This window comes from Pectinophora gossypiella, chromosome 8 (genome assembly GCF_024362695.1).
Source record: "Pectinophora gossypiella chromosome 8, ilPecGoss1.1, whole genome shotgun sequence".
Taxonomy (NCBI): domain Eukaryota; kingdom Metazoa; phylum Arthropoda; class Insecta; order Lepidoptera; family Gelechiidae; genus Pectinophora; species Pectinophora gossypiella.
In genome coordinates this window covers 852021-877402 of record NC_065411.1, presented here as the reverse complement: position 1 = coordinate 877402, position 25382 = coordinate 852021, and the positions used below count along the sequence as shown (strand labels likewise).

Below are 25382 nucleotides of genomic sequence, written 5' to 3'. Positions count from 1 at the left end.
GGTAATATACAGTTCATACACATTCATAAATAAGAGCATATATATGTCCCAATGCTGGGCACAGGAAAGGGGTATGGAGCATACTCCGCGGTACTCAACATACATACATATTACCCACTGGGCTAAGCAGATCCAATATAGCACGTCAATCGTTTTATGAACGCGCGCCGTTTCTGAATAGACAATTTTTAAACATGACAAACAATGTGGTATTTTTATGTCTTCATTTGTAGAAACGTCGGAAGACATACATCTACAGTGTTTCTACTGGCCTTAGGCGGCTCAATAACAACCCTGACACCAGGGTGGATGAGGTTGGTAATCCACCATAACCCACACGATACAAGAGAGTGTTTCTATTTTTATTTATTAATTTAGTTAGTATATATATATACACACACCCTGACAGAGGGCAGCAGTAACTGTCAGTACTATTCAAAGGACAGGAGTCCTAGTACGGCTTTGAAATAGACAACTCGGGGGCCATCCCGCGTGAGACAAAGTATTGCAGGGCGGAAAACAAGAGGGAAACCACTGCCCTATTTTTCCCTAAAAAAGTAGCATGGAGAATGCTATATATAATGCGTCATAGCTCTTAAATTAGTCATGTGAAGGTATATATACGTCGCCCGGAGACGATATTTTTGTTTTTACTTTATATCGGAAACTCTAAGGTACATTCAGTAAACATACAACCGATACTTTATTGATGACGTGATAAGCCACCAAAAGTAACTTGCACACGTGCTGTTGAGAGTCCTAAGATGGACAATCCTCAAAAACCACTATGATTCATTGTCAACCGCAGTTTTTTTTTTGCCTATCACTGACTTCTACCTATCACTAAGTTAAACGCCAAATACCAAGGCATAAAAACTTCTTTTTAAAAGAATCTTATAGGAGCGCTGTGTGCGCGGGCGTCGATTCAAAGTCGCGGAGTCAGCGACCGGAACGCTCGCGCGGGTAACGAGCGTCGCGACGATGGGCTCGTTAACGCTACTCAAAACGGTTCACAGCTCCCACTGCCAGGTTTTTGGTGGCAAAACCTACCAAGGATATCAGGCCTTATACATCTCATATATCATTTCCAGATTATTTATGCAGTATCTAGGAGGCTGTAGTTGACGTAAACAGCCGCAAAAAAAAAGAAAAGAAAGGAAAACATGAAACAGTAGGACTAGGGCCCTGTGCTGGGAGGTTTTCTGGCCACGTCTTTCCCTCAGCGTTACAGATTCCGATGTGGTAATAGTTTTACAGCTAGTTACATAATATGTAATTTAATTTTGTTTGACGTTCAAAAAGCGCTAACTTTGTAAGCCAATTTTGAAAAATAAATATTTTTGATTATTTTTTTTTGGCAGCCGCTGGGTGACCGTTCTATAAGTAGTAATATTCCTTATTCTATGCTCCTAGTTAACTATAACTACGTTGGCTATAATAAAAACAAGTTCACAGATTATTCAGACAGAATATTTAAAAGCATTGGTCTAGACAGGATGAGCATTGAGCATTACGAGTAAAATAAATGACTAGGCATGTAAAAATAGCATTCGAAATATTTCGCGTTTAGAAGGTAAGCAATAGTTTTAGAAGCTAGATAGATAGTATAGGCGTAATCTGTTACTCCACTGCTAGGCACGGGTCTACCCTACTGAACAGCAACAGCATATGGGATGTTTTACAAAATCACCTCTACCATGCTTTGTTTCTAGTCCCTCTCTCGAACATAAGACAAATCGGTGTGGGACATACAGTCATGAGCAATATAATGTACCCACTTTAGAACTCTGTCGCACTAACATATTTGACATTTAGTGAGACTTACAGTTCAATTTGTCAAAAAAGTTAACGTGACATGGTACCAAAGTGTATATATTAATGCTCGTGATCGTACATAGTTGTGCTGATTCCAAAAGACACTCAATTTTATTTAAAGTTATACCTGTCTATTTCTTACCCACCAAAGAGAAAAGGGATGGGTAGTCGACTGGCTAAAAATTTATAGTCATACCGCCGTTCATACCGACCGACCCTTTCAAAAACGTTGGCGTACAACCCGACAGAATTTAAGTTGACAGCACACGCGAATCGAGTTTTCATACTAGCGAGATACCTATTTTATTCGTTCGGGTTATTGCTTCTTTCAATTTAAAATTAACAGTTTTTATATTTTCGGCGGATAAGAAAATGAAAGGTGTATCTTAAAATAAAGTTAGGTGTTTTGGAATCAGTAGTATATGTAGTGGTTAATACTAAGATAATCTATTTAGGGTCTGTTTCCCGCAGTGGAGCAGCGTGGTGGCGGATGCTCCATACCCCCTCCGGTTGATTGAGTGGGGCCCTTGCCCAGCAGTGTTTGTATGTTTTCCCATCATGAAGCTTTAGCTCCGCCATCAGGTAGTGTAATAAGGCCTGAAGACTAGACACGCATAAAGGCAACCCAGCTGTTAGACATTATTATGTGTCTTATTCCGTTATTACCACCCAGTCCGTTGCAAAAAACAGACCCTTAAAGCTAAAGTTAATCATAATTTTGAAATAAGAATGTCTAAAGGCTCCGACTACTTGGAAAGATTATCCAAAATCGATGCGCGGACGGCGGCGGGTTGCGAAAACAAGCCAAAACTAAGAGGATCAACTTGTAAGGTGTCAGGCTACGGCTACCACTTACTTTGCTAGTTGTTATTGCGAGATATATGTAAAATGCCGAGGTTATGTAGTTGCAGCTTCTGCAGACAATATCACACACAAGATATAGTTTAAAACACACACACATAAACACACATTAATATTTTTACATGAAATGGTTAAGTTATTAAGACACGTTAATTTTATTTAATTAATAACATTAGGCCGGTTTCCAAAATCAGTAGTAGTATTACAATTTAATAACACATACATACAAAATCTTCACGTCGCGTATCCAGGGGTGTAAGCAACAGAGGATCAATCGGCAAACGTTGCAAGCAAACACACTCTCATATAAATCGTCTTTACATAACATAATACATCGCGCCTGTATCCCCGAAGCGGTAGATAGAGGTGTATATATGTACAGTCATGAGCAATATAATGTACCCACTTTAGGACTCTGTCGCGCTAACATAAATTTGACATTTAGTGAGACTTACAGTTCAATTTGTCAAAAAAGTTAATGTGACATGGTACCAAAGTGTATACATATTAATGGTCGTGACCATATACCCACTTCACGCCAGCTATGTTTACCTATATAATAAGCCTATTAATCGTCTATACTTGTACCAATAGGAACTCAATCTAGTCAATAAATAATAAAAAAACAACAAAAGAACTCCAATAAAGTATTTTATCTATCTATCTAGTCAGCTGGATAGAGACCCCGCTGTTGGAAAAAACTATCTTTCGCATATCAATGTTACCATTCAAAACATTTCTGCGAATGTAGATACTTTCGAGACTAAATAACTGATAACTGCTGGATAACATAGCAAGACAAAAATCAAGATGTTCTAACCTACGCAATGGGTTGAATTGAAAAAAGCGTGCAAACATATTTGGTTGAATGTTTTCATTCGCTAGACGCCATGTGTTTACAAGAAACACAATAGATAAGCAACCAAAATAAATTGTATAATGGACGACGTAAACATGATCAACAGCACAGAATGAGCAATTGCAATATTAAGAACTTAAATGAAGTGATAGTTGAATGTGAATGTTAGTAGTACAGTATTTGATGAGATAAAAAAGCAAGATTCGAAAAGATTAAAATTTTAAAATAACAAGGAGTAGGCAGAGGTGTCTATTATAGAGGTGGCGAGCTTAACAAAAACCCAGAAAAAACAAATTTATACTCCGAATTAAAAAAAAAAATTGTTAAAGCTTTTCTTGCTTTTCACTGATATCCCTTCAACACTGTTTAATGAGACATCTTAAACCGACTACCAGAAAATAAGTTGCTTTCGCGAACAAGAAATATAAGCATAGATAAAGGTGAGGGTACTTAGTTCATCTTGCGATGGATGTACCTCAATGCCCAAACCCTGACTCCCTCAATTGGGATGTCGTGAGCACAGGTAAGACCGTGAGCTTATCTTATGTTTATGTTGTTGTGTATAGCTTTGTTTTTGAAAGCACATTATTGTAGCTAACTGTACAATGACGCGTACAGAAATAGATGACGATATTTCGACACCAGAAATCCGTCCGTTCTATTTCTGACTAGTAGAAAGTCATAGGATCATGTGCGTGACAAAACGAGACCAAACGACTAGTGGATTGCCGTCCCCTTATGGTGAAAACCACGTGACAGGCGCCATTTTGAAAAATCATATCCTGATGTGACAAAACCTTGATTTAATGAAATCAGTAAAAAGTGACATAAAAAAACCAACACCAGCTCAAGAAAAATCAATCAAAAAAGATATCAATCATAAAAAAAAATGAAATCAATTCTTTCAAATTTTCTTTCCAGGTAAAAATTGTGACCGCAATTTTTTACTATTTTAAATCAATTTATTTGCGAGAGAACACATAATACAAAAAGTTGGTAAAGTAATTTGTACACTAACTGACGTGTCTATTGCGGTTTTGTTACTAAAAATCACATCTGAATGTGATTTTACATGGTTTGATAATTATCTGCCTATGGGAAAGATTGGTGGAAAATAATGCAATGATAGCAGAAGACCAAAGAACGTTTATGTCCTCAAGTATAAATACTCCGAGAGAGTAAAATAAGCTTTAGATAAAACATGATTTAATCGTGCTAAAGAACTTCCAAAGACTACCAATGGAGCAATGGCGATTGGTGCACTGGGAGAAAGTCGTAGCCAAAGAACTTTGAAAAAATTTAAAAATAAAAACCCCCGACCAAAAAAAGTTCTCAATTATTGTGACAAAAGGTTAAAATACTAAACTCTATAAAAAGCAAAAAATAACTTATCCCACATTATGCTTGTAAGCAAACTAAGCGTGTAACATTCCTATCACACTTAACAAACGACCTGATGACCTTGAAGACCTGAACCGATTTCCACCAAACATAGCTAACATAGAACACTCTTGACTGATATACCTTTCAAACAAAAAAACGCATTAAAATCGGATCACCCGTTTGGGAGCTACGGTGCTACAGACAGACACATACACATTTACACAGACACGTCAGACTTATAACACCCCGTCGCTTTTGCGTCGGGGGTTAAAAATGAGAAAATGATCAATATGTCAAATGCAAATTACGTCTAAATGCAAATTTACCAAGCAGATATGTGGCAATATGATAATGTTTCTTAAAAGATAATATAACATAAACTTAAGCAACGCATTATATGCTATAGAAAAACAAAAATAATTGTATTAATAATGTTCCTAATTCCATGTGTAGGTATGAATAATTGTAGATGATATAAATAGTTTGTTTTGTGATACGGATAGTAAACAAACAAGCGACGTGTGTAGTGACGTCAACTGATTCTTAGTACTATTTGACTTGTGAAAAATGTACTATTTGCAGACTACACACAAGGATCTAATAGTCGCGTTGTCGCTCTGTATCTACTGAGTTGCTGGGAGGCATAATGTGTCTAGAATATCGTCGGCTTATCGTCAAAACCACGTAAGCACTTTTCTTAAAATAACACATGGGGATGTGACTTTCGTTATCATCATCCCCCTAGCATTTACCCGATTTTTCACAGGGTCCGCTTACCTATCCTGAAGATTTGACAGGTGACAGGTTACAGAAGCGACTGCCTGTCTGACCTTCTACCCCGCGAAGGCAAAAGCAGCCCGATACAGGTTAGGTCACATACCTCCTTAGTTTCTATACCTATATAACACCTCATTGTACTACATGGAATGGAATAAATAATTGAGAATTGAATTGTTTATTGAAGAAAGACACAGCGGAACGTGATTTTTCAAAAAAAATATCGTCGAATTGAGAACCTCCTCCTTTTTTGAAGTCGGTAAAAAGGCTTTGGAGGACAGAAGAGGCAAGATGATTGGACACCTAATAAGACACGACGAATTCATTAAAAACATCATAGAAGGAAAGCTAGAAGGAAAGAGAGGAAGGGGAAGACCAAGAAGAGCTTACATGGAACAGATTAAAGAAAAGGTTAACGTCGTGTCTTATAGGGAAGTCAAGGAATTGGCCTTTGATAGACTGGAATGGAAAATGCTACACCGACAAGAGCGTGGCTCTTAAATTGATGATGATGAAAAAGGCTTTTACGTGCTTTTCACTATAAGGCGACAATATAATGTTTGTGTTTTACTCATTCGATACACGCTTACAGGTGCACACACCCACAGGCCACAATTTATCTTTTAACTTCTCTCCACGAGTTGCAATTTATCATATCACAATCTACTTGATAATATCCATACCAATGTTATAAATGCAAAAGTGTCTGTCTGTTTGTTTGTCCGTCTTTCACGGCAAAACGGAGCGACGAATTGGCGTGATTTTTTAAGTGGAGATAGTTGAGGTGATGGAGAGAGACATAAGCGTTTTTGTCTCTTTCTAACCCCCCACTTCCTAAAAAATGGGGGGTGGAAGTTTGTATGGAGCATTTCGCAATTTTGAAGGTAAAAAGCCAAAAATTGGTAAGCGGACTATTTGTGACGAAAGAAAAAAATCTGCTACTTTTTTTTAAATCTGCCCCTTCAAAGAGAGGGTGAAACTTTATATGGGACTTTTCGCAGTTTTCAAGGTAGGAAAATAAAAACTGGTACATTAGGAAAAGGGGAACCGTGTTAGCCTGAATTTAACACGAGCGAAGCCGCGGGTGTCAGCTAGTTAGTAAATAAACAGTACAGGTAGGTGTCGCGACCTCGTACAGGTAAGACCTAGGCGTGGTGGGGTGAGGTAAGTTACCTAACACTGGGTGGAGGAAGCTCTACAAATTGCATTGTCTGATGTACAGACTGGCGCTAAACGTAAACACGTATCATTGCTTAGAACCCTAAGTTTTCGGTCTGTAATAAGACACCCGTGACATATTTTCTGCTGAGACACTTCCATTTTAAATACTTATCTCAATAAAACTTATATTTTACGCCATTAATAAGTTTTTCATTTACAAAACTCAAAAATAAACATAAATATTTTCAGTGAAACGCTGCATCAACTTCAACTCCAAACGTAAGGAATATTTTTATTGAGCCTTCTAGAAAATGGTATATTAATAAATGCTTTCTTAGATGAATTGCTTCGATGTGGCTATTTTAACCCCCCTGCACTTTGTACAAAATATACAAGAAAAAAATAATATTTCATTTTTGTTTGCACACTGTACAGTTAACTTAGCGAGTAATGGATCGTAGACGGTATGCGAGTAGCGTCGCGCTGATATCGATAGCTTTAAGTGAGTTAGCTCTGCCATGTGCTGAGGATGATACAGCAGGTTTCACGGCTGTGATTCACAGGGTTCAGTATGCTGAACTTCACTTTAAAGGTAACAGTCTCTACTAGCTTAGAATAACAGTAACAGTATATTAACGAGAACATAAACGAAAACGAGGTTTATCCTAGCCATACATTTTTTTATTTGACTTATTAGAATAAAAAAACAAATCGAAGCAAATGGAATTCTATAGTCTCTGCTTACCCCGGTGGGAAATAGGCGTGAGTTTAAGTATGTATGTATGTAATTAGAATAAGTTTATCTTGTAAATCTGTTATAAATTTGTGTGCAATAAAGTTTTTTTTATTATTATTATGTATGTCGTTTCCATATCTCGGGCCTATGTAGTCCCGGACATTCGGAAGGCGTGTGTGGGGCCGAAGCCAACACGTAGAGGTCCCTTAAGACAATTTAATCTAAATGTTGTGTGACACCAACCGATGATTATCCAGATTATCGGCGATAAGTATGCACTACATTATTATTGGTTTGCCACAAATGACATTAACTACTTGGCCGGACAAATCGGGAGCGATGAGGGCTCTCACCCGGTACAAAATTTAAGACAACCTGGGGGTGTCAGAGGTACATACATACATACATACATAAACTCACGACTATTTCCCACCGGGGTAAGCAGAGACTATAGAATTCCATAGAGATACATACATCGCAAGATAATTGCCATTGTCACAATAGGCTGGTTTCCAACTAGTCAAATCAGTTACTTTTTACTAAACGTCAAACCACGAAATAACTATGGAATTTGTATGATAAAGAAGTGACAAAATGTCGCACATTTTTCCTTATTAGAATTCATAAATAAGTTAAATAGAAAAAAAATTAGGAGCTCGGTGGCGCAGCGGTAAACGCGCTCGGTCCGCGATTGTTGAAGTAAATAAAGCAACTTTCGCAGAGGCCGGTCATAGGATGGGTGACCACAAAAAAAAAAAGTTTTCATCTCGAGCTCCTCCGTGCTTCGGAAGGCACGTTAAGCCGTTGGTCCCGGCTGCATTAGCAGTCGTTAATAACCACCAATCCGCACTGGGCCCGCGTGGTGGTTTAAGGCCCGATCTCCCTATCCATCCATAGGGAAGGCCCGTGCCCCAGCAGTGGGGACGTTAATGGGCTGATGATGATGATGATGAGAAAAAAATTGTCAACTTTAAAGATCTGTCTTTATTTAGTAATCAGAATTTCATAATTGATCTTTGACCTAGGAAACTACCTAATTAAAGACTAACAGCTCTTTAATCTGAAGACAACATGACTGTAAGTCATTGTAGAGCGAGGAACTAGTTAATTGTATGTAGGTCAGGATGAAAGTAGGAATTCCTACAAACAACCCTCTACGTAGCACAACAATTAGTACTGTGCTACAACCCGGGTAGCCTGTATACAGGAAATTAGGTCTAACAACAATAAACTTTTTTGCTTATATTTCAACACATTCCCTGGTAAATTAGCTCTCATTGCACCGCTTTTAGGTACATAAAACACCCTATTAAACACGCGTGCTTTAATGACATTATCGCATTAGTTACATTTTACATAAAAAAAATAATTATTTGCATTAACAATAGTGTACATTTAGAACTAGTAGCTGGAGTTTCCTATTAAGCATAGTAACGCCTGTGCCAGGAAAATTTTACATGAGTAATCAGATTGATTTTATTCTGTTTACCGATAAGTGAAAACTGGGTCTCTTCAAGGCAAGAGTGAATAGGCACAGACAGATGCTGTTTATTAAGAGAAGATGATGTATAATCACACATCAACGACTACGCAACGTAGTCAATAGTACACCTTTTTCTCTACAACTCCATAACGTCACCTTATATTGAAAACCAAGCAAGCGCCTTTTTGGGAAAGCGCATTCGGATGTGATTTTTAACAAACCCTAGCAGGACCAGGCTGGTTTCAATTGCTTAATTAAAAAAACTCGAGGCTTTGTTGAAGAAAATAACATCAGAATGTGATTTTTCAAAAAGGCGCTTGCGTGGTATCCACTATAGGAAGCTGTGGATCCCCGTTTGTTGCTCAACTCTCTACGACCTACTATCAATCATATTACGCAATAACTGAAGAACATAACGACAAACAAACACGGCGGCATCCCTGTGATATTATGTCAGACAGCAAGTAAGACTTCGTGACAAGTAAGACGTCATGTCAGAAATTGCAAGCTATGTATAGTCAGAAGCAAATAGTGACAGTCAAGGTATACATATAGCAACATCCAGAATGTCCAATAATTAGTTACGTTCAAGGTGGCCGTATAGATAGTAACACTCTACTCTAAGTGACCCAAAACATCGACACAACCTGCGTGTTCAAAAGATGGCAACAACCTAATTAGACATAGTTACTAGCTATATGGCAACCTTGACCGTCCCTAATTATTGGACATTCTAGATATTTAAACTATATCTATACCTTGACTGTCATAATTACTTCTGACGGTACCTAGCTATATACGGGCTTATGACGTCAACAGAGTTATTTACACGGGAAATCGATAGAGGAAAAGCTTTTGTGATATAATTCTTGTAACTAAATAAATAAACAATGATATCACGCTGAATAATGAAAGTTATTGAGTAATCATACTCATAATACAATGCTGACACGCGACGTAATTAATGGCAAAGTTCTGAGAACTATTTGGAAATGTCCATAAAGCGGGAGGAAGAAAGCTTCAAAACATTAATTTCAAAACATGTACGTAAGTATAACACTAATTTTCCAGCGCATTATTACGATTATTTTCTGCATGCATTATTTATCACTACATAGTATAAAACAAAGTCAGTTTTTCTGTCCCTATATCCCTATGTACGCATAAATCTTTAAAACTACGCAACGATGCGGTTTTTTAAATAGATAGAGTGATTTAAGAGGAAGGTATTATATGTATAATAACATCCATTAAATAGTAGCGAAATACTGTTATTTTTGAGGTTTAATGTGATGTCGTAAATAATTTAAATAATTTTTTTCCTCAGCATTGCACCCGAGCGAAGCCGGAGCGGGACGCTAGTTAATTATAAACATCGACAATTAATTCGGTTACACTATCCGCGGTTTGCTCTACCTGGCTTGTAGCTGAAAATCAGCTATTTGCTCAAAAGGGCAAATACTTGCGCTGAGCTATGGCCGTTTTGCGCTGCTGCACCACACATACATACCTGGCGTGTGTTAAAAAAAATGTATGTGATGTGTATTGTTATTGTATGTATGTGTGACTGTAGACCAAATAAATGATTCATTTATCTATCTAATTTATAAAATAATATAAATCTGTGGTTGTCGTTTCCAAACAACCTATAAATATATTGTCAAAATGTACTGAGATATTAACAACATAAGCTCACGACTATATTTCCAATTGAGCTAGTCAGGGTTCAGCCTTCACAGGATGAACTAAGTATAAGTACCGACGCTACGACATTTGCGCTAAAAAAGGAAAAAAAAATCAAAAATATTGCCTAAGGTGACAAAACAAGATACTCTTAACAGGTTTTTGATTCAATAATAACAAAGAAAACAATAGGCCATAGCCACACTATCTAAATAGATAAATAATATGACTATCTATCTATCATTGCGTTGATATCGTTATCACTGCGATGTATTTTGTGTACAGAACACAATATGTGTACAATATTTATCATTCTGTGAAGGAAGTATCGATAAGCTATCGAAACCCGCAGGTAAACCTATAAAGAAAGTCACGATTTTTAACAAAACCGTTGCGTTTTAAAACTGCTAACTGTTTTACAGATAAGTGAAGGCTACTTTTTACAGATAAGATAGTGCTTAAACGCAGGTGTAAGAGAAACGGCGAGTCCCGTAAGAATTGGTGCGATATTTAGCTCGAGGCGCCCGCGCCGCCTATTTGATTGTAAACGAGTAGTGGAGTTGCGAAGAAAACTGCTACTACGATTGAGTTTCTTTTTATATTATTTATTTTTATTCTTCCAATGAGTATACATATTTGTGTATATCAATAAACTTGTTCACACACAGAGAAAAAGTCTTGACGAATCAAACACTTTACTTACATTGTTTTTATTCTGTTTTATATAGGTGGAAACCTGTTATTGGCTTAGTTTTTAAGTATGATATTTTTGCTATAGTTGTTAAGAGCTGTTGGTCTCCCAAATATTAAATAAATGAATAAATCAGTCTGTATGCATCGTCTGTTGAGTGGCTGCAAGTTGTCTTTGATTACTTGTGGAACTGCCCACCCCATTGGGGATTACGGGCGTGAGTTTATGTATGTATGTATGCATCAAAGACGCACTTTGGCTACATCTACGCAACATCTCAGCCGAGCTATGAACTGTTATATTTCACAGATAACATCGTTTCATCATCCATCATTATTCAAAACGGGATATTGCAATCGCCGCGGCAGACCAGAGAACCTCTGTAATATGATTCGTGCACGACGAATTGGGTGATGCTTTGGTGGGCTTATGTATTGGTATATCGCGTAGACCTTTTAACTCACAGGTCGAGGCCTAATAGAACAACCTTTGAAAGGGCAATTCGTTATGTAAGGAAAACATAAGCTTATTATAGTATTTAGAAATGAAAAAAATAACAAAATCGTATTGATTGGGCCCGAGTACACTTAGAAACTGCCCACAGTTTGGGCACATTACCCTAACAAAACGTCAATATTCAAATTTCAATACAAACTAAGCAAAGGCAAAGGCATAAACGTCATTCAGCCTACTTTAAGAGACTTTTAAAAATTGGTCTTGTTATAAATTAATCTTTAATTTGAAAAATATACCTTCAAAAATACCTTACATACCGCTAAGCTAAGTTTGGTATGAAGATTTGCAGACTGTATTATCGTAATATCTTTATTAGGATGGCGTATATGCCTTTCAACGGCCTTTATGGTTCGGTAGTGATGGTGGTTGGGCTCATGACTCGTAGGTCAAAGGTTCGAATAGATTGGTTGCTGAGGTTGATCCACAACCTCACAACTCACAGGACAGAGAAGAACGCCCTATCTAATGATGGAAAACCATATGCCTATATTGCCACCTAGACAAATACTGAAGAAAAAATAAAGAAGCGTGAAGGAAGGTCATTTGAGGGGAACTCTTGCTAGAGGTACAATTTTCTTCAATCAACTTTACCTAGATAGCTAAACGGAGCTGAACGTAGCTAGTTCTTGGGCGATAAACGGCTTGTGGAATTACTAAACAGAATGGCTAATGAAACGGAATTATTTATCTTGTAGGCTATGTGTTTGAGGCTAAGTAACATAAATCAATGGTTTAAGGCAAGGAGTAAATACTCCAAGATAGTATAAGGATGAAGCGTTAAGTAACCAATCTAAAAATACTAGAAACTAAAATTTAACGCTTTCCTTTATAAATGAAAACTCACGACTATACCCCAATTGGGGTAGTCAGAGGTACATCCATCGCAAGATGAACTAAGTACTAGCGATCTGCTGTCAAATCGGGATTAGAAAACTTTGAACAGGTCTGTCTAGAAGCTCTTGACGTCAAACGCCAGGTCCGAAAACTCGACCCAAGCCCTTCTACTACACTTATAACTCAAATGGGCCTCTTAAAACCAAATTTGGTTTTATAAGTCACACTCGCGCCCATGGAAGAGGCGAAGAGCCCAGGCTAACGCTAGCTGAGGGAGTCGCCGTCGACGGATACGTCTGGAAGGACATCCTCATCATCATTATCACATAACTTGTCGCATTTCACTACCCAAACATCGAGATAAGAAAATGTATTGACTGTTGAGTCTTCCGTTCTACGAGCAAACACCATAAACCGTCGGATAGCATCCACAATACACGAGCGAGGAAGTACCGTGAGATACCGCATTCCTCGACCTCGCGAGCCGTTTTCCAAGGAAATAACAACAACCGGGCAAAACTGGTTTGTGTAGTCTATCTTCTAGATCTAGATCCAGGGAATAGCGTAAATTTAAGCGGTTGCTACAGTTGTGAGGTAACCGTGGTCAAGGGTGATCGATCGCGCTTCATTTAGAATTTAAGCGGCCTTGAGAGGTTGCTGGCGCTTCCGTGTTTAAAGCGTGCTGAAGGTAATTGTGATGCGCTTCCTTTACGGAAATGGTGGACAGGACGCGCATACTAAAGGTATTATGATCGGTTGCTCGGGGAAGTGTGTATTGTGATCGCATATATTTATACAAATGTCGATAGGAGATTACTATACCTAGCGGTTTACTTTTGAAAATATATCTGAAACTTAAAAATATCTTTATTCATTCACATAGTTACACTTTGAATCGTCAATTTTGACATGAATATATTTTTTGTCGAACGTCTCATCCGCCTAAAACTACTGCAGATTCTCACAATCGCCGAGGAAAAGTACTTTAGTACTTTTATTAAGTCTTAGACGTTCTTAAAAAAAAATAAGCACTTAAGTATTCTTGTACTTATCGTAAGGCAAGGTCACTATTCAAAATAAAATCAAGTTTTGTTCTGTTTTCTATTCATCCCCAAATGTTGATTAAAACGAACTATTCATAAAACGGTAATAATTTTACTCTGTGCCCAGTAGGACGTATTATAGATACTACTTTCTATCAACCGACCACCACTCTATCAACCGGAGAGGATGTCCACCTACTGCACGCTACTCCAGTGCAGGTTAATAAAAACTTTTTTCACATTATTCATAGTCATCACAGATTGGTCGCCGACGGCGTGATTGTAGGCGTATGTCGACCTTTCAAGGTCTGTTCAATCCTGTGTAATTACCTCCGACATGTAGGTATTGTCCCAGGTCACTGACCTGCCGTTGAACTGGTTGAACCATATGCTATTCGTGAGTATAGTTAGATGACACTGATAACTCTGACGAGCCTATACAATCGCTTTTAATAAATTATACACGTGTTATCAGATTGTTGCGTTAATAAGGCTCAGATGGAGCAGGTAAGTGGGCAATCAGCATAGAATAAAGTATAATGCCACGTATAGAACGGTCACTTTCCGGCTCGCACCATTTCGTCTCGGGCGCCGAGCTAGCTATACCTCACCCCCTCTGGGTCTTACTTTAGTCTTGAATAGCCGTATGCCGTTAAGGTGATTCGTTTTCCATACAAAAGTTGATGCAGTGCTACAGGAAAACGGATAGAGGAATATTGTTATAAAACCGATAAATAGTAATATTTTGGTGTATTATTTTCGCAAACTAACAAAAATTTAGGGTCCGAATACGAGAAGTACCATATTTCAGACCCTCAATTTTGATCAATTCTACATTTGTAGTGGTGCAGATTACAGTGTATTTGCTGAGCGTGTAGAGGTGTCAATGTTAGTTTGTGTGCGTGATAGTTTTTTTTTTCTCTAAAGGCTTTGACTACTTGACAAGTTTAATAGAATGTCAGTGACAATTTTTAAAGAGATTTTGTATAAAGAGAATAAATATAAATAAAAAACTCAAAATATTACAATCTGAGAAAAGGAATATTGGAAAAATATTTTTGTTTTAACGCATATTATTTAAACATTTTTAAATAATGGGTAAGTACCGTGTTTTAAAAGAGAACATATATTATAATAAAAAATCAATACATAAAATGAAATGGCCGTATGAGCATAGTTCCCTTTGCCTTACCCTTCGGGGAAAACCAAATCAAAAAAAAAGTTGTTGCATTTGCCGGCCTAAATAGTAGTCATTTATAATTAATTGTTTTTCCATCCAACATACAGATTTATTTATATTCTCTTTGCCGCGGACTTTTTGGTGGGAACGGGAACGGGAAGGTTGCTTTCTTCATTGAATACAAAGATTGAATAATCTAAATAATGAAGTGGTGTTTTGTGGTTAATGATCACATTAATTTAGTCGGAAAACATTCCCGATAGTATTATTAAATCGGAATATTCAATAAACAAAGTGTACCTATCTATTTTCGCTTTGCGCCAACAAGCCGCTTACTTCGTTTGGGGTTCGGAGTAGGAGTCTGCTCCGAGGGTGGGGGCTTAGGTTTCATCATTTCATTAATCATCATCAAGAAAAAAAACACAAGACATGGCTGTATGGGAATAGTTCCCTTTGCCTTGCCCTTTGGGAAAAAAAATAAGATAAATTTTGAAATTCTTATGTATAATAAACAAACATCACAGACATCATGACAGATCTAAAGCTAACGAAAATCTTTTTTCTTTTTTCTATTTGACTTATTTATGAATTTTAATCAAGAAAACGTGATAATAAGTTCGACAGCAACCAGTTCAGGTCCCCGAAACAGCCCATTTCAGGCCGCGTATATATGGAAATACTACTTCAATACGTCCCAGCCTCGTCTTTTTTTAACGTCCTCGTTAAAAAAAGACGTCCTAACCTGAACTAACTAACCAAACAATAAACACCACGCGTAAATATAAGTCCAGAAATGCGCTGCAAGTCGTCTGGACTGGGCGCGAAAACAACATAGCTGCTAAGTGTCCCGCATGCTATCACCAGCTGTCACTGACATACGTATGAAGTCCCGCGGATTTTATTGGAACTAAATGAAAAGTCATAATAATTATATGCGGATACTGCGACATCAGCGCCGTGCTTGCGGGACGTCCTGAAGCGCTATTACATCTTTCAAACGCGATGCGACAAAGTTTGAACCGACGCAATTTAGGAAAAATCTACCTTATTATTACTGTACTGTGATCGTTATTTGTAAAATCATACAATACATATACACAATTCTTTATACACAATATAATTATTATGACATTGTGGACTTTTCGGTAGACCTACAAAAAAGGAACAATTCAACCATACGTTGTTTTGTTATATCTCAATGGGCTCAGGCAGTGTTTTCGCCGAAAGCTCCAAGTCGGCTATACAGGGTGTTAGTGACATCGTAACGAAAACTTTGAGGGATGATTGAGACCATGATTCTGAGATGATATCAAGTGGAATTCTCCGTCGCAAAAGTATGGAACAGAAAATAACTTAAAAAAAAACGAAAATTTTCATGAATTTTCCGACTGAAAATTCCACTTGATATCAACTCAGAATCATGGTCTGAATCATCCCCCTCAGTATTCGTTACGGTGTCACTAACACCCATACCTACTTGTATGGCTACAGTATGTACTTGTGCGGGGTGTAAGTGACATCGTAACGAATACTGAGGGGGATGATTCAGCTAATTATTCTGAGTTAATATCAAGTGGATTTTTTCATCGCAAAAGTATAGAATTGAAAATAATTTTAAAAAACTAAAAAAAAATCATGAATTTTGCGACGGAAAATTCCACTTGATATGAACTCAAAATCATGGTCTGAATCATCCCTCTCAGTATTCGTTACGATGTCACTAACACCCTGTATTTGTAACGATAATTATGTTTGACATTCATCATCATTTTTGAACTATTTTATACAAAAAAAAAATACTTGTATAAATTATACATATACCCTAAAGCACGCCCATGAATCACTCTACTCATTGGTGAAAACCGTATGAAAATCCGTTCAGTAGTTTTTTAGTTAGCCGCATGTTCACTGATGACTGACGAATTTTACAAAATAAAAAATACGGAAATTACGGAAGGTACTTTAGTGCAAAGTACATTATTGTATAATTATAATATATTATTGGTAAAAGTGATACTTTTTGAAAATTCCGTAACAAATAGACGGGTTCGCCAAATTCAATTGTAAAAAAAAAAATACAAAAAGTAAAAACAATTAAAACATGCACTTGGGTTTGAACCGTGAAACTTAAGAATGGCGGCGACTGCTTTACCAAATGCGCCATTTAGAAGTTAGAAGTAGACTTCAAATTATGCATCTCTTTTAATAGCTAACCTAGTTCGCATGTGTGTGTGACAGCTTCGTGTTTGTACACAAATTGAAATGACACCAACTTTTGATGCAATGTTTCAATATGATATCTGCAGTAAATACTTCAAAATTGTAGCTTAACTTAAAGATAATGTATGTAAGATTTCGCCACCTAACATTTCACTGGGTCAGAACTCAACACTAAATGAATAAATGGAAAAAAATACGAAAACTGCAGAAGTAACGCCATCTGCTGACGCAGCGTTACCTAGCTGACTGAAACGGATCACCTTAAGGAGTAAGGGGGAGAGCGTGCGGGCTGTTTCGCTCGCAGTTACGCGTTACGGTCAAACCACATTATTTTAGACCTAGTTCCGAATTTTCTAAGTTGAGACATATCCATCCATATAAAATCAAAATACCTAAAAATACTAGTACAGGCAAAGCTATGCACCCTAATGGATATCGAACGGTACACTACACATGTCCAAGCATTTGAATATGACGACGTTTAGTGACGTTTCCGCTCTGACAGCAACGTATTACGAGTACGAGATATGCGCATGCGCCGGTATGCGGTGCGGTGACAGCCGCATCCTCTGAGATAACCGCTCCTGCTGTTGCCACATTAAGATGCGCTTGGATAGTTCGCTGGGAGTATTGAACTGTATAAAGGACCATCCAAAATATCAATAAATCAGTTATAGCATAGAATAAGGAACAAGGTGCTTTCTTAGTTGAATTGCTTGGATGTGGCCATTTTAACCCAGGTCCCCGATACCGACCCCGCCGGCGTGGTTGACGATTTCCCTCATTCAGCGCTTATCGCTATCGACCCACTAGGGTCGATTAATTCTTTCAAATATTTTTCCTCTCAGACGACGCCCTGAGCCGAGGTTCGCGCCCAACTGGGCACCCTCAGGCCTGTTGTCTTAAACGTTGTACCGGGTGAGAGCCTTCAGCGCTCCCCATTTGTCCGGCCAAGTAGTTAATGCCATCTGCGGCAAATCTACAATAAGTCACGTCAAAAAAAAAAGGCAATTTTAACCCCCCCCAGTACTCGTTCGTAATACTAGTTATATTTACTACTAGCTTTCCGCCCGCGGCTTTGTCCCCTTAGGGGATGATTTCCGGGATAAAAACATCCTATGTTCTTCTCTAGGTCTCAAAATATATCCATACCAAAGTACATACAAATCGATTGAGCGGCTTAAGAGTGAAAAGGTAACAGACAGTTACTTTCGCATTTATTATTTAGTGTGATAAGTGCTTAAGGTCGAAATGTATTATCATGTCGAGTGTACATAGAAAAATAGTTTACATATAATATACATCAGACATCCTCATTTAGCCACACCTTACAAATTAGGTGCTATTATTTTTAGTAAAATCGATTCGTGGAAACCCCGGGAAAATAAAATAGATAGGTTATCACCGTGATAGAGGCAAATGTAGATATAGGTACGGATATCGATGTATAGTTATGTATGATTCGCGTCCTCGCTGCGTCATTGGCTGACTCACAGTTCCTTGAAGTGACGTGCGCACGAGTGGGCACTGGGGCGAAGGATACTTGGAATATGATCGAGAAAACTTGGACTTTGGAAATTTTACTTGTGTTTACATTGTTACAACGTTAGTCATATTTTTAAGGACACAGCAAACTAGAGATTCTTGTGTATATTAATAATGGCCTTTATGAGATTGAATTCATGTTTGTATCATAGTTCATTGGTATCGAGTAATCCCAGGACTTGTGCTCGAGTAATAGGGGCATTACTACTACTATTAATACGGAAGGAGCATGGGATGTACTAATAGTACCAAGCTCGAAGGTCCGAGAACCCATACCCGTATCCACCTGAAAGTTCACTGGACAGGAAATAAATTAGGACGAAACGTCTGAACGCCTCATCTACTGTCTATCAATTACTAGGACTATGTTTTTAAAAAAAATGACATTGTAAAACTAATGGGAAAAGCGAAGTCTTACTATTCAGTAAGTCTATTGGGAAGGAAATTCCCAGTGGTTCAACTGGTAAGACTGCTCGGTAAGACCACTGGGAATAGGGGGAGTAATGGTAATAGGCTCACCCTTTAACTACATAGGACTGAAACATAGCTGGCGAGGAGTGGGTAAATTCATAATTCATTTATTCGTCTTAAAATGGTAGGAACAGTTTGCAGATGGTTAGCATTTAGCATTAGGTCAATATAAAATAAATAAAATAAAATAATTAATATACTATACGCTTCAGGGACGTTGGTGTGATGCTATTTAAGTTGTCATGTTATTATAATGGGCGTTATGTGAGTTTATATCTTGTACGATCGTGCAAGACCGTTTATCAATAGCTGGAATACCAACAGTTATAAATAGGCTATGCGTCATCGGTGAAGGTGTCTTGATGATTGATATTAACAGACAGAAATAAACTAATAGATGCGTCGTGGGAGACTATGGAAACGATGGAGTGATGAAATACATCATTAACTGGATGGTCAAATGTCAGTTGCGAACTCTAAAATGCTTTTAGGGTGTTATTGCGGCTGCCTCGCTTCTGTAGCGCCTCGGGCATGTCCGCTGAGGCTGCCTGTCCATTTAAGCGGAGTGAGCTTGCGGAGCGGTAAAAGGGATAAATATTAACCAATAGGATTAACCAATCTCTATCCACTGCAGCTGAGCGGAGTTTTTATGCAATCCTATTGGTTAATATTTATCCGTTTCACCGCTCCGCAAGCTCGCTCCGCTTCAATGGACAGGCAGCCTGAAGCTCGTGTCGATTGCTTTTATACGACTATGAGGAAGCGATGCACGTCTCTGGTGCGCAGGGTGCGGGGCAGCGGCAACCACGCCCTCTCGATGATAGGTGCGCGACTCGACTGCCCGTGTCTGCGTAGATGCTGTGACTTGCATGTCATAGCATCTACTATTAGATAAGGCTACTAACATCTAGAATAAGTTTTCTAACACATATGAGACATGTTTCGTGAAATAAATAAATTACATAATAAAAGCTGTTTAACATACAGCGTTTCCAATCGAAAATCGATGTCAAAGAAAAAGTTTTATAAGTAATTTATTTAATCTTTTAAGACGTGTGCAATTGCTGTGAAAGTAATAAAGTGGAGTAGTGAACGTACTGAACCAATTTCCAGTTTCTACCAAGCGCACATAAACTCTTGGAAGTCGATATTGAGCACATAACATGGATGGTGGTAGTGTGTGTAATGGGTGGCACGAGTCAAGGTACGAACTAGTCGACCTCCACTCCAGTGCATCTGAAGTTGACGTGTATTGCATCATCGGTGGTAGCTGCTTTTAAATCTAGTTTTACATAAACATAGCCTATTTATATACGTAATACGGATTGCTAGCAGTCGAATCTACATACACGATGCAAGATTAATAAACTATGGTATTCGAAGACGTGTTTCAAGTTCAAAACATAAAATTCGAAATCAGAAGTACATCCATTGCAAGATGAACTAAGTACCCACACCTCACTGGGGTTCTGTTAGACCAACGTGATAGGTAGTGATTTGGTAAGCCGTTGCGACGCCTATAATGGTAGAGCTAACTGTGTTAGTCTTCTTCTATCGTGTGGGTTATGAGTTGGATTACCAACCTCATCAACTCTGGTGTTTTACGCTAACGCTTACTTACGCTAGACACATTACAATTCACGCTAATATTTCACCTCAAACTATGAAAAATGAATCATTATACAACGTAACAGCCTTCCTAACCTCCCGTTAGTTATAACACCGCGTAATTGACAAGCCGAACCTTGGCGCAATCCGGCGTGACCGTGACCAGTTAGTAACGTTACTTATACGTTACACTGCTCCTTACATACTCAAACACAACATCACAGTCGCTTCTGTACAAAAACCGGACGTGTCAATAATAGCCAAATATCCAAACTCATAAAGTCGAATTCAAACCGTGGTAGCCAAGTTGGTAGAACGCTTCCATCTCACTTTGAGGACGCAGGTTCAAATCCAGCACAGGCCTAAACCATTGATTGTCGAATTTGTTTTCGAATTCATGTATCCAAATAAATGATTATCACGTGCTCAACGGTGAAGGAAAACATCGCGAGAAAACCCACATTCCCGAGAAATGCATTTTCGGATGTGACCTAACCGGCATTGGGCTGGTTTTCCCTTCGCGGGTTGGAAAGTCAGACAGGCAGTCGCTTTTGGTAAAACCTGAACCTAAAACCGGACTTGTTAAATCTTCAGGTTAGGTAAACGGACCCTGTGAAGAACGGGATAATGCTAGGGAGACGATGATGATGATAATCTTCAGTAATTCCTTGCAGCTCATTATCACGCTCGTACTGACACTGCGGTTACCTCACAATTGGCTATGCGTGTGTGTAGTGTACACAGAAACGCGCACTTTATCGTTAACATTTCAAAAATGCATTGTTATGCGAAACGCGACGTTTTCCGCAAGTTTTCGCATTATTACCGCGGTCGATTGTTCGACAGTATTTCCCTACTAGCTTTATATTTTTCATAATTATACCTCGAAGACTACTTTTTCAAGATTGAATATAATCAGCTCTTACGATATGCTCGAAAATATGTGAAATACTTCTTCTCTCACGGCGGCTGATGAGTCCAATGATCGATCTCAACAGCCCAGGTCTCAGGGTTACTATTGAACTGACATAAGTAAATAGTAGCCGTGACCGTGGCCTCCGAAACACGGAATCATCTTATTTTCCAGACAATAAGGTGACTTCAGCTTGCAATGCCCTGACCAAACTAGGGACAATATCACAAAGTGTCCTTTTTGTTTGTCACATTCTCACCGGGAGTTATACCCAGGACCTCCGGATCGGGAGCTGAACGCTCACACACTAGACCAGACACGTCGACAAGCTGTTACGGGCGATAGGCTGATCCCTTATCACCATAAGGTTCATCATATTTTGCTTACGACATCGTATCAACAGTGGCTGCAAGTTGTGACTTTGTCCACTCCATTAGGGATTACGGGCGTGAGTTTATGTATGTACCAGTTATTGGTCCCTCAATTGTTCATGGGACTATAACTGAAAGCATGTATTGTATGTTTTGTCTCTACTCCCAGTCCAGCAACTTAAACATAAAGGTTATAAGTAAAAGCCGTGTAATCACAGCATTAAGCGATAAATCTTAATAACTGTGATATTGAAATAAATGAAACTATAAACTATTGTTTCCTTCTAGAACATCAGATAGTCGCAAATCGCTTTATCGCGGATATCTCGCCCAAAATAGCGGACAAACGGCGCAAGTTATTCACCTCTGTTTGTCTTGATAATGGCGCATTTTGTTTACAGGATAGTTTATATTCGAGTTTTACTTGCTATTAGATGGTCTGGAGCGAGATTTACAATCAGCCTGGGGTTCATCGAATTACTTTGTTTTTAAAGCCCTTTGTGGTTGGAGAATACACGGGATTTGTTATTTTTATGACTGAAAGGATTACCTTCTATAATTCTTCTAAGTTATTGAGCAGTTTTATGGCTTTTTGATAAGTTTTTTTCAACATTTTTCAATTTTAGAAAAACGCGTCGTTGATCGGCTCCAGGAATCTTTCAAAGCAGTACTTCTCGTAATAGACAGTACTTTCAAACATACATACATAAACAGCCTATATACGTCCCATTGCTGGGCACAGGTCTCCCCTCTATCAACCGGAGGGTGTATGGAGCATATACCACCACGCTGCTCCACTGCGGGTTGGTGGAGGTGATTTTTACGGCTAATAGCCGGGACCAACAGCTTAACGTGCCCTCCGAATCACGGAATCATCATACTTTTTCGGGCAATCAGGTGATTCAAGCCTGAAAAGTCCTTACCAAACAAAGGACAGTCTAACAAAGTGATTTCGACAATGTCCCCATCGGGAATCGAACCCGGACCTCCAGATCGTGAGCCTAACGCTCTAAGCACTAGACCACGGAGGTTGTTACCTTCAAACATTCAACAGTAATATTAAGACGGTATTTGGCGACTACTGCCAAGTTGGGGCCAACCACCTGATGCGGATGACATCACGACTTCACGAGGTCGAGTACTAACTTAGTTTGGAAAGTTTAGGCGCGTGTCGATTGTTCTCGACCTTTTAATATACCTACTTCAGATTCCTTTTTTTACGTGACTTATTATTGATATGCCTCAGGTAGAGTTAAGAAGTTATGTACTTCTGAGCAGGCTTAGAAACCGTTTTACTTTAGAGGACTCTACCACAAAACATAGTTTACAATTTAAACTAATTAAGAAGTATAGGGGTCGGTATTTCACCTCACAACCCACACGATAGAAGAAGAAGAAGAAGTATAGGGGTGTGCTCAATACCCGCTCCGGTTGATTGAGGGGCAGTGGGACATATAGACTATTTATGTATGTTAAGAATGAAAACCTAGCTAAGTTCAATCGAATTATTTGAAAATGTAAGCATCTTCTTCTAAAACAGTGTCTAAGTGCTAAACACAATTTTATCTAAAAACGTGTTTTTCATACAACAGTGACATATAAGCCTGCAAATAAATTTCATTTCAATTATTAATAGTAAGGAATGGTTGCTGAATTAATATATTACAGCTTTATTTTCATTACACATACAGCTCACTAATTTCACGACATTAACCCGTTCAAAATGAGACAATTCCACAATACACCGGTTATTGGTTACCGGTTAGTGGCTGCTCGTCTTCCCGGGGATGTCGTAAAAGCCGACAAAGGGATTGTATCCTTTCCTACATCATGGACTAATGTTATGGGCGATAGGCTGATCCCTTTCATCATCATATCAGGTTCATCATATCTTGCTTACGACGTCGTATCAACAGTGGCTGCAAGTTGTGGCTTTGCCCACCCCATTAGGGATTACGGGCGTGAGTTTATGTTGTACCAGTTATTGCCCTCAAATGTTCATGGGCAGTGTAAACCACTACAGCTCTGCCAAACCCTGGCAAAGGGATTATGTGGTGTTTGGCTTTGAGAACAAAGCTGGTCTGTAAACCAATTTGTTCACGTTTAAACCAATTCTGGTAATTATTTAAGGCAATTGTAATTGTTTCTAGTATCCACAGGTAACAGTATGTAGTGTTTACTGTTTATATTATACAATTTAATATTTGTTTAAACTAGTTCTAACAATGATAATATTAGGTTTGACCAAGGAATTTATACTATAAGGGGTAAGTAATTAATCATTCTGCGATGAACTGTAGAAACCAAAAAGGCAGTGTTAGTAATGCTTATGACCACACAAGATATAAAGACACCAATTAATTTAATACAAGCAGAAACAATTACATAAATTCATACAAGATAAAGTGTTGAGATTGGTAAGGAAATAAGTAATAAACTATTTTGTAATTGAAATAAAACATGATTGATGGATTATATATTTTTTTAAATAGACCTTGGCTTCTTCACAAGTTGTCAAAATAGTCAATGTAAAGAATGATAGTACCTTTGCATTGTTTGTTTGTCTTTTGATAAGGAAGTGAGGGAAATATCATTGGATGGGTGACTTTGAAACCAAAGTAAGTACCTACCAACAACCTTACTTTATTGAGGAAAAAAGCAGTGAAACATACCAGAATTAATAGTTTGGGAAATTCACTAATAAACAAATCAGCTTTGTGTTTCGTGTCCTTGTTATAATCAAAATATTTTGCATATTATTTCGAAACATATTTTAAACATAATCCATCATAGTTATCGGATACCCCAATGAATGACTCACAACAGCAACAACAACAGATTGTGTTTTCCATTCAATTAATTTGAAAGTGTAATTTTTTTACAACCTGTATTCTGTATCATGTGTAGAGGGATTTAACAATGCACACAGTTTGCAAGCTGATATTAAGATGCTATCTTTTATATTATCACCTAGCAGTCCTGACTTTCAAATAGGTAAACTGTGGCTATATCAAACTGAACAATGTTGTTACATCTGTGGACTCAGGTTCATCAGTTTAAAACTGATAATATAATCTGTAAATGTCTAATTATACTTTTCCGTATGCTTTGGAGGTTTTTCTATTTGTAAGGAATTGTATATTATCTGTGTTTATGGATTTTAATAAATACTTTTCTGTTAATCAAAAATTTCTGTAAGGCATACAGATAACTACATAAATATTACCGCCGA

At 38.1% G+C, this 25382-nt stretch overlaps 1 protein-coding gene across 4 annotated transcripts in view; it reads right to left on the bottom strand.

Annotated features, from left to right (window-relative positions):
- The window catches only part of LOC126368620 (epsin-1), a 45232-nt gene that overhangs the window by 18121 nt on the left and 1729 nt on the right, over window positions 1-25382 (bottom strand). For 2 of the 4 annotated variants that reach the window (XM_050012684.1, XM_050012687.1), the window contains exon 2: window positions 2672-2729. The exons of the other annotated variants lie outside the window; for them this stretch is intronic. The gene's annotated coding sequence lies outside the window, so the exon portion shown is untranslated. The remainder of the gene's footprint in view (window positions 1-2671; window positions 2730-25382) is intronic. 4 annotated transcript variants of the gene reach the window in all.